We start from the raw sequence: 11,528 nt of genomic DNA on the forward strand, positions 1-11,528 counted from the left end.
TTTTCTCCCGCTATGATGTTTTGATCTCGACCTTGTCTGTTCTTCCGCCCCGAATAATGATCCGTTTTTTTATCTCGGCCACGTCTACTCTGCTCTCCTGGCTTTCAACTTTTTTCCGTTCCCGACAACGCCATCGCTCGCCACGGAAGTCCCACCTCCGCGCCTGAGCAACCAACACCCCCCGACCAGCGATCTCCGGGTCGTGTTTGCGCTCTTTTCTCTTTTCCCAATAAAACTCTGAGAAACGTTACGCAAGTGGATCCTGTTTCCGTTCTGGTGGTCCTGACCATTTTGTTTTTATATTAATCTTGTTTTTCAAGTTCTACCTTATTTTCAACTCTGCTTTTTCTTGGAAAATTACACAGATGATGCTTAAAATGGGCAAAATTTGTATGCCAATAGAAATTTGTTTTTCAACTTTTTTTTTAATCTATTTATTTTGGGGTAAAATAAGCAAATTAGAATCAGCAAAATGAGTAGCACGATCTTTCTTTCATGCGTTTTGTTTATACAGCGAAATCCTACACAGCTTTATCAAACAAAAAATAGTTCTTAAATATAGTGTACTACCTCGTGAGTCGATAATTAGTATTCAATAATCAGTTGTTTTTCACGGTTGGGTTACATGCCAAAAGAACCCATGACAGGCAAAGTCCGTGAAGTAAACACCTTATTTATTTACATTCATACGACAATTAAATACTCTGTTAAACACTGAAAACAAAGAAGAAAACAAATATAATAGGTGCGAAGAATACAGAATACAATGCACAATTCAAATCTGTGGGGTAGAGAAACTGTAAGAAGTAAACCGCTTCATAGCGAGGGATTAAATCTTTTACTTAAATCTTATGCATCACAATCTTAAAAATCATCATCAAACACAATACGGTATTGAATATATTGTACTACCTCATGAGCAGATTCATAGTATATTGAAAAAAATGTTATCTGCTGCCACCTTCTGATATGGATGAATGTTACAGTTAACTCGGCTGATCACTGAAAGAAAGCAAAGATATTGATGTCATGATTACCGATGTGAATCACCTGTGCCCGCTCCTTCGGCGCCAACTGCCTCGGACTCTGATTGGCTCCCTGTCCCTATTTAAACTCACTCCTATCTGTCCCCTTTTGTCAGTCCGTCTGCGAACCTTAGTTAATACTAGGCAAGCCCTTTTCGACCCTGTCTCCCACCTGTTTTTTTTGCTCCTGTCTGTGCCCCGGCTCCGACACATTTTTGATCCTGGCCACGTCTACCGTCCCGCCCCGGCTTTCGACCTCTTCTTGTCCCCGACCACGTCTACTCTCCTTTCCTGGCTTACGACCCCGACCATGTTTTTGCTCTCCTGTCTCGGCTACTGACCCGTTTTTCCATTCCCGACACTGTCATCGCTCGCCAAGGAAGATCCACTTCCGCGTTCAGAGTGACCTGCTTCCCGCGTCCAGCAATCATCGGATCGTGGGCGCAACCTTTTCTCTTTCTTCCAATAAAACTTGTGAGAAACACAACGCAAGTGGGCCCTGTCTCCGTTCTGGTCTTGACAATTGAACTCTGGCATACTTTTTTTTTATAGAGATAAGATAGGGCACACGTCACACTGCTTTACAAACACTGATTTAAAAGAATGTCCTTTTTTTTGTCTCTATCACAGCAATTGCAAAGGCGCGAAATTGTTTTCTCCACTTATTTTGCTTCTTAGCAGTACAAGCGCAAAACAACTAGACGACGAAAACCATTCTGTGTGCTGCGATGTATTCTTTTTTTCTTTTGTGCCAAGTTCTCAAACGGGTGCTGTAAAAAACTGACAGTGATATTTCTTTTATGATTTTTTTGCTCTCTCTACTGAGGCACGCCACAAATGTGTTTTTTTTATTTTGTATTTGATCCAGTACTTTTACTTGTGACTGACATAAGTAGGCTCGTCTGTAATATAATGAGAGCAGGTTGCTGAAAGTATTTTTTGTGTATAGGGTATGAGGAAGTTGAAGGGTGGGAGTCGTTCACAGGCAAAATCCCACCAAATGACTTTGTGTACTCCTATGCAGTGTCGGGGTTTTATCCCAAACATGAAAAAAATGCATTTGTATGTATAGATAATAAAAAGAGAAATAAAAAAAACTGGCTCATTTGCATTCAGTCACATCCCATGCAGATAAAGCTCATTCTACGCTTGCATGCCCATGTCTGAGAATTGATGACCCACTGTGAGAAGCGTGTTTTCAGACCGCGGGCATGCAATGCTCCATAAAATGAAAGTGTGTGCCAGCATTTGAGAGACTTAACCCAAACGCTGTCGTATGTGGAAAAGTGCCCAAGCTTGCGAGCTGCGAATACTCTGAAGCTAAGCCATGTTTTGAATGATGTTGACAATGGCTAAGCTAATTGTTGAACACGTGCAAACCGGGTTCTACACTTTCTTAAGCGGAGTAAAGAAGAAAAAAACCATTGCAGAGAGCATTAATCCAAAGTTGTACTGGAAAAGGACAATTCGGACTTTTCGGTGGTTTTGAAAGTTACTGAATAACGTTCTTCCGCTGTCCTATGTTTCCAGGCAGGTTTTACTTTTAGCCTTTAAGGGTTATCCCAAAATCTGAAACATGTAAAAAGTGAAGAAAGAATTAATCGCTCTTGCATAAAAATTACATATTGCATTTGTACACTCCAATTAATTTCCAAGATTCTGAGGACAGCATGTCTTGCCTTTTTAATCCTGAGTTGTGACATCATCGGAGGAACACCAGCACCCTATCAAGCCAGTCGCCATATTGTTTTACCCATTAATTAGTCGAAGAGGTTACAAGTGTTTGGAGCCAAGGTGGGGTTGTTATGGGAAATGCCTGGGCGTGACGATACTTTACTTGGTCACTCACTCACAAGTTCAGTTGTCCCCCATACCGATGCTTCTCTTGATTTCCCTCCCATTACAACTCTATTTAAACACTCCTTTGCTCTGTGCTAGTTTGTTGTCTTCATTGTCACATCGCAAAACACTATTGTCTTAGCTTTTTGTTATTCCAGTCTGCCTAACCGTTGCCGTCCCTTCCAGATCACAAGTACCCCCTGCCGGACTCTTGTACTTTTACCTTCGCTGTTGTGTTTACTGGAACACCAAATAAAGAAATACTGTTACTGTACTAATCTGTGTTTCTGGACTGTGCTTCCAAATCACCCTGAGTGGGTTTATGACAAACATATAAAACATTATATGCCACACCACCAACCCCAGCTACTCCTCTCCACTAACAACATCGCCAGTACTGCTGAGAGATAGTGAAGGAAAAGTTGCCATTAATACACAGGAAAACAACACACTGTTGCAGGATCAAACAAGCAAGAATGATATAACCCTCAACTCTTATTACATTGGCTTTTTTTTCTGGATGAGGCAAATCAAGTGAACTGCACATTTTTTTCTCGACACCTATGTAAAATGCGTGACCAAGAAAAACTTTTTACTAAGCTTATTAAAGGTGTTTTTTAAATTAGTCACAGAACAGTTGTGTTCCTTCCCACAATTATGCAAATATATTAAAAAATATTCCACAAGCCATGAGGCTCAAAAGATTTAGTCTAAAAGTTGACAGATCTGGCTTGTTTTTCTAGAGCTGTATCATCAGTTAGGGAACACAACAATTTCAAAATGGTGAATTCCATTAAATCGACATGTGAGGCAGATCCCAAACAATCAGAGTTGTAGTGAAAAGCGATTGCATACCGCTCATTTCTGCTTGGAGAAATTGGATCTTTGCTTACCCTGTGTCTGGGGTTCTGGTCACTGTTTTGTCAAAGTTGCGTGCTTTGACCTGCGTTGGGTCCTTATACCTGCCGCTGTTACAGTGTGCGTTCCTTGTTGACCTTCCCCTCCTTTTAGGTAGGTAATACTGGCTTTTCGTTTGTGTTTTTTACTGCGTGTGTCGCAGTTGGTATAATTTTGTCCGGCTAGCTCCCCGTTAGCGAAGGTTTCCTGTTTTGTTTGTTCCTGGTTAGCGCTCTTTGACTGTGTTGTTTGACTGGCTTGCCCTTTTCTATGATTTTGCTGTATCCCTTGGTATATTCACGACCGGCTTCTCGTTTGTTGCCGTAGCCGTTGCCACATTTTGTTGTTGGTTCCCGGTTATCCATGCTGCTCACTGCGTGTTTTTTGGTTGGCCAGCCTCGCGAATTTCCACCCAGGCTGTCGGTGCCTTTTGTTGATCAGTCCTGGTGAGCCGCTGTTAGCCCTCCATGTTTTGTTTTTGTCAGTTACACACTTTTTGGCAGCTCACCTTTTGTGGTACCATCACTGCATCCACCTGCGTCCCAATGCTTAGGCATTTTCTACAAAAAAATACCAAACTTGCATTGAAACACTCCTCTTTGACTCATTAAGACATAAACCAATGTTCCTCACATGACCTCACAGCTCAGGACGTCAAAGACAAGAAAGGCTGTCTTCCAAATGCATTATCTTGGAAAATAATTGGAATATTTCAACAAAATATATATCGATGTTATGGAAAAACAATGTTGCGTGTTTTAGAATCTGGGAATACATTTAAAGTGACCTCAGGTTCTGACACTGACATAGTTTTTCGGTGATGGATTACGACGTCAATAAAGATGACATCCTTGCTTCAGCCTTTTTGCATGACAGCAGCAAGATATTGTCATCGTTGACACGACCTCATCTCATGTCGCCCTCTTCCGAAAAACGTGACGTGACTGCTTCTTTTTTCATGTCGGGACAACTCACCTGAATCCGCCTGCCCATTGCCGTGCACTCCAACCCAATTTGTTGGCATCTGTTATCTCTTCTTTGCACGCACTCACGGCAGGCGCTCAGGAATTATCCACAAACGCGCACAAAAACGCACACAAACGCGCCAGTATGTGCAAACAGATAGGCTCAAAGGTGTGTGGGTCGGATCCGAATGCGCAAATTTCGCTACGTGCGTGATCAATGCGGCGGTTAAAACGTGGCGCGAATAATGACAGAGCCTAAACAAATGCGCTTTGATCCATTTACATGCAAATGAGCAACGAGACGCTTTTTTTTGATGACGCCGTAAAAACGGCAACACAACATTGTCACGGTGGTTCAAGCGGCGACACGTAATAACTTGCGGCTCAATTAACCGTGGCAAAGTGATGCAACGCCAGATTGAGAACGGGAAAGAGACGCCCTCGATGGTTGTCGCGTTGATCGCTCAACTCTCGGGGGATCAGTCTACTTTGCTAGCATTAGATTCATGATTTAGTAAACTTTATGAAAGTGGAAAAGTGTGGAGGATTGATTTGGTCATATTTATAAATAAAAGTATAAACAATTGAACACATACCTACAAAAACATGCCATATGTCATGATTACTGATGTGACTCACCTGTGCCCGCTCATTTGGTGCCAACCGCCGCGGGTTCTTATTGGCTCCCTGTCACTAGTTGAACCCAGTCCTGTCAATCCCCTGTTGTCAGTCCGTCTGCGAACCTCAGTGTATACTAGGCAAGCCTTTTTCGACGCTGACTCCCACCTGTTCCGTTTCTGCTCTCATCTGTCTCCGGCTACGACCTGTTTTGATCCCAACCACATCTGGTCTTCCATCCTGGCTTACGACCTCTTTTTGTCCCTGACTACAACTATTCTCTCGTTCTCCGGATCCTCTTTCTTCCAATAAAACTTGTGGTAACGCGGTTGGGTCCTGTTTCTGTGCTGGTCCTGACACCATATGAATAAATGAACACCTTAATCACCTCATACCTAAATATATATTCACCATATTGATGCATTTTCATTTTTATTTGGGTATTTATTTTGTCGTGTATTTTGTCTTGTATTCTGTTTTGTACTTTTTCACGTTTTTTTGTCACAAGCAAATATTATTTAAAAGAGATGGCTGCCCAGTTGCCTGAGCTTTCACCTATTGTTTGATCATTTAAGAAAGGCATTGCGGCCAATAAATAAACACATATTTATTATATATTCATCTTACTTTGCACTAAAAACAGATTGCCTCCAATTTGGTTGTACTATTGTATATTGTCTATTAAGGCCATCCTGTTCTCCATCTATCCATCATCTGCACCGCTTATCCTCAGTAGGGTCAGGGGGTGCTGGAGCCCATCCCTGCTATCACCAGGCAGTGGGCAGGGGACACCCTGAACTGGTTGCCAGCCAGTCCCAGGGCACACAGAGACAGACAACACACTTGCGCATTCACTCCTAGGGACAATTTGAACCGACCAATTAACCTGACTAGCATGTTTTTGAAATGTGGGAGGAAATTTGAGTGCCCGGAGGAAACCCACGCAGGCACGAGGAGAACATGCAAACTCCACACAGAGGCTGCGGTAGCTGGACTTGAACCCTGAACCTCCGCACTGTGGGGCTGCACCTAACCACCCATCCGCCGTGCCACCCCCATTCTGTTTTATTCTGTTCTTATCTATTCTATTCTATTCTATTCTATTCTATTCTATTGTATTCTATTCAACCAAAAAGTGAAAACTACAGCCTGTTTGAGACGCCCCTTCATTTGGATAACATTTTGTTATGACATAATACTCGACAAAATACATGACAAAATAAATACTGGAATGAATGAATGACACATTTGATGAAAAAAAACACAATAAATGAATGAATTGCTTTTATGTTATATATTTAGGTATTTTGTGTTTTATTATTGTACATGTATTTCATTCATTCATTATCTGCACCGCTTATTCTCAGTAGAGTAGCGGGTGTGCTGGAGCCCATCCCAGTGGGCAGGGGACACCCTGAACAGGTTGCCAGACAGTCGCAGGGCATGTAAATGTATTTATGTATTTATTAGCTTCGTCTTTGCAGGTTTTGTGAGTGCTTCAACACATCAATAGAAACATCACGCTTTGCAAGACAAAACGTTTTTCTGTTTTCGGCTGCATTTCAATCACACTTTTAGAAACTTTATGGCCATCATGCTGTGCAAGTGGCTTAAATTCAGAGGTTAGAAAAAATGTTCAAACTGCTGGCTAGACTATGTCTAAATTTTGGTGCAGGTTGTTTAACCATCTTGACCCTTTGCACGTGAGGTCACATTGCCTTCTCTGGCAGAATGAGAGCCATGACGGACGGCAAGTAGCACATGCGCCCAAGGCAGATAAATAGGCAGTTGAGTTGAAATAGATAAAATAACCAATGTAACCACCATTTTTTACCTTTGCGATGGGCAAGATTCCAAACCCGATTTGGAGTTGTACCCCTTTTGATGAAGAAAGGAAGTTGCGATGTTTATCTGCAGTCAAACGGAGGGACTGGTGTTGTGCCAAGGCACAACACTGGCAGGCTGGGAACCCTCAAGTATTTAAGGACTTGCAGCAAACATTATTTACAAGGAACGTTTAATGTATTTCTGAACAATTTGATGTCGAGTAGGTAAAAGTCACATCAAAGACCTCCAATATAATGAGTTAGATAGTTCTAACTACAGTGTTGGGAATAACACTGTTACGTAATATTATTTTTGCATGATTTTTTTAGTAACGGGGTAATCAAAATAATTACCGTTACTGGTGGTCAAAAGTTGTGCGTTGCTTTGTCTGGTATAAATCAGCATAGATAAGCAGGACATCTTCGGTAGACCTATTGACATAATTATTCACAAAACACACTTGGACGTGAACATAGCTCTCATTATACCTAACACGGCAGCCATCTACAATAACACAAAACAATGCGTGGGTGATGATGTCGCACAATGGAAATGATCCTGCCGTAATGTCACGAGTACGATCACTAATAAATTCACAATACTTAACATCTCATTTGGGAAAACTAGTGAAGGATTACTTCTCAGTGATTAATGCGTCTTTAAGCACTAATTGTTTCAAAACTGCTGCTGAGAAAGAGAGGGATAGAGAGGAGGATAGAGACAGAGGGAGAGAGGGGAGAGAGTGAGAGAGGTAAAAAGAGGGATAGGATAGTCATTTTATACTGTTTTACAGTTGACTTTTGTTGTGAACAAAATATTTGAAGTGCAGTTGCAAATTTCTTTTCGACCAGTTGTCTCAGGTTGTGAGAAATGTATTTTTTTATTTTACACTGCAGTGTTAATCACACTTTATTTTGCTGAACTGTTTACTTTTGTTGTGCGAAAATACTTGTACATTAGCACATGTCTACTTGAGCATTTGTCTGACTAGAGATTGTGATTACTCTAAGGAGTAAAACTTAGTGAGTTAATATTGTTTTACAATTGATTTCTTTGTGAAAAAAATACTTAAAGTACAGTTGGCTACTTGACCAGTTGTTTCAGGTTGTGAGCGTAATTTACTTTATTAAACTAACTTTATATTGTTTACTGTCGATCATTATTGTAATATATTGTTTACCGTTTATATCTGGTGTAGGATACATTTGTTGCTGGTGAAGTGCAATACATATTATAAGGTTCTATAACACAACTACCTGTCTGTTCTTGTTCTTATTCAACTAACTGTAATACTGCTTTAAAAATGTTGAATTCTTTGACATACAACGTGTTTTAGAAGTAACAGAAATAGTTACTTTCCCTGCTAACTGGTTACTTTTACCATAAAGTAACTTAGTGACTAACTAAGTTACTTTTGGGAAGAAGTAGTGAGTAACTATATCTAATTTATTTTTAAAAGTACTGTGCCCAACTATCTACCATGCGCTACCATTGCCAACATACGACATAAATGAGTTTATTTTATTGTGGTTAACCAGGGATGAAAATAGAAATATTCCAAATATCAAAATTTATTGAAAAAATGTAGTACGCTCTACCATAAAGCTTATTATGCAGAAATAAACTGTCAAATTATCAACAGAAAACGAATGTTCAGAAGATAAAAGTAAATTATTTCAACATGTTCAAAAGGGATTTCTATACACGGTGCAAATGCCCTGTACTTAACTGTTCCTCCAAAATTTAGATAAAAAGTTATGCGCGAGGGGTGAAAATTTTACACCAGGGGTGCATTTTAATAAGCGTAGAAACGCGTACCAGCTACGAAGAACTGGTAGGCATTCCGACTTTTATACGCTTTTAAATCAGTTGTATGGAGATACTCCATTTACAATATGGTGGTACAGATTTTGTGGAGTGAAGTCAGGCAGAATGGAGGACTGGGTTAGGTGTCTGATTATGTCAGGAGGAAGACTGCATAGGTCGGTTGCTAGCATTGCTAAAGCTATCCTCAGTTTCTCCAAATAGCGACCTTTGACAATGTGTATTAAAAACTGGTATGCGCTCTATCATAAAGCTTATTTCGCCGAAACGAACTGTCAAATTATCAACAGGAAACAAACTTTCAGAAGGTAAAACTTCAGTTCGCCAAAGTTAATGATTTTAACACGTTTAAAAGTCATTTATGTACAAGGTCCAAATGCTTGGTGCTTTACTGTTCTATTACGATCCTCCAAAATTTAATAATAATTTGGTGAAGTTTGCGAGATTGGGACATATCATGCCGGGGTGCATTTCAACCAAGTGTACCAACTACAAAGAACTAGTAAGCATCGGGACTTTTATACGCTTTTACAACAGCACCAGTGTATAAGGATACTCCATTTGCAATATAGTGGCACAGATTGTGTGGAGTGAAGTCAGGCAGACCAGAGGATTGGGTTAGATGTCTGAATATGTCAGGAGGAAGACTGTATAGGTCGGTGGCAAGCATTGCTAATGCTATCCTAAGTTTCTCCAAATAGCGATCTTTGTACTTCTCGACAAGGTGAGCCAACTCATCCGACAGCTGCACAATATTCATTTGACTAGTCATTGCCAATGGTGTATAGCTATTTTTGTTGTTGTCTACTGTTTACTGGCCATACCCACTGTTTATTACTGTTTACTGCCTTCTGTCTGTCGTTGTGTTATCACGTGGTTAGGTTACATGAGAGCAAAGGGTCATTACAGTATTTTCTTGGATATTAAAGGCAAAAACATAAGGATTAAAGTCAAGACTTCCAGTCCAATCATCAGATATTTCTTTCCACAGCTCACCATGCATCTGCTCTGAAAGTTTATTCCCTTCCCCCCAAGTAGGCTTTGTGCAATGTGCTTTGTCAAAAGCAGATCATTTTTGAAGAAATTTTGCCCCAGACAACGTCAATTGTGTTGTATTGTGGAGCTGCATGACAGCCATAAAGTTTCCCAAACTGCCTCTGAACCTCAGCCAGAGGCAGGAAAAAAAGTCTCCCTGGGTGCCAATTTTTGTGACGCTGTTCTCGCGTCAATTGGTCAGTTATGGGCACGGGGATGATATACCGGCAACCACTGCCAAGTCCGAGATCGGTCGACTGCTGATGGCCTCACGTCTGTCTGAATGATACACGAAATAAAATAAAGGGAGTGCCCATTTTGAGTTTGATGCACTAGGTTGCAGTAAATTTTTGCTTTATGAGTTCATCTTCAGTAGCATTAAAGGTAATCCGTTTTCCAATCACCAAAATTTAATAAGAAAGTAAAATGTATTGATCTTTCGTATATTATACTTTGAGAGAGTATCTATAAAATCAGAATTTATTATACCATCTTTATGTATCTTTAGAATGAGGACAGACTTATAGTAAAGTAAAGAAAATGTTAGCCTTTTTTGTAATGACCATTAACTCATTCAGTGAAAAATCCATTTGAACTGGACTAGCCTAAAGAAGGCAAGACTGTTTCTGATATGTTCAATAGTGGCAAGGTATTAGCTTTTTTTGGGGCGGCTAAATCATGTGATAATTAATCAATTCAATACACAAAAATATTATTACATTAATACTGCATTGGAGTCTTTCAATTTTTTTCTAGCAGTGGTTTATTCTGGTTTGACTGCTTGGCTTGCTTGAATATTGTCATTGACAAGTACTGATTTTGGAGTCAAAATCAATTTCACAAGTAGAAGAAGAAGAATTTACTTTTATTGTCATTCTTTGTAACCATGCACACAGAACGAAATGTCGATACACCTGCAGCAACAGCCAAACAGGGCGCAGCCATTTTAGTGATTAGGTGACCAAACCCCCCAATTCCAACCCTTAATGCCGAGCGCCAAGCAGGGAGGCAATGAGTACCAATGTTGTAAGTCTTAGGTATGACTCGGCCGAGGCTTGAACCAGCAACCTCCCAGTCCCATAGCGGGCGCCCTACCATCTAGGCTACCGAGATGGTACTCATGACATAAAAATATTTTTACATAATATTTTTATATCCACCAAGATAAATACATAAAGTATTTGAAAGCTATGTTTTGTGATGCTTTTTAATGATATTTTTCATGACTTTTTTAATTATTTCATTGAAGTTTATTGATTGGGCGGCAGTACCTCAGGAGGCATAGCACTCATCTTGGGACTGAGAGGTTGCAGGTTCCCATCTCCTCTGAGTTTAGGTCAACGTGTCCTTGGACAAGACAGTGAAAAACTAATGCCCCCAACAGGGATGTGCCTTGCATGGCTTCCAATGGTTATCGGTGTGTGAGTGTGTGTGTGAACGGGTAAGTGTAAAGCACATTATAAAGTGCTTTGGGAGGTGTTCAGTGACCTGAAAAGTG

General features: G+C 40.4%; 1 protein-coding gene across 1 annotated transcript in view; it reads right to left on the bottom strand.

Moving 5' to 3' along the window:
- The window catches only part of cdh24a (cadherin 24, type 2a), a 62,048-nt gene extending 57,539 nt beyond the window's left edge, over positions 1-4,509 (bottom strand). Inside the window, exon 1 of the mRNA XM_088348935.1 lies at positions 3,758-4,509. The gene's annotated coding sequence lies outside the window, so the exon portion shown is untranslated. The remainder of the gene's footprint in view (positions 1-3,757) is intronic.
- Positions 4,510-11,528: the final 7,019 nt, after the last annotated feature.

The sequence above is a fragment of the Urocampus carinirostris genome, chromosome 12 (genome assembly GCF_059441175.1).
Source record: "Urocampus carinirostris isolate Australia breed hairy pipefish chromosome 12, RoL_Ucar_1.0, whole genome shotgun sequence".
NCBI classification, from domain to species: Eukaryota; Metazoa; Chordata; class Actinopteri; order Syngnathiformes; family Syngnathidae; genus Urocampus; species Urocampus carinirostris.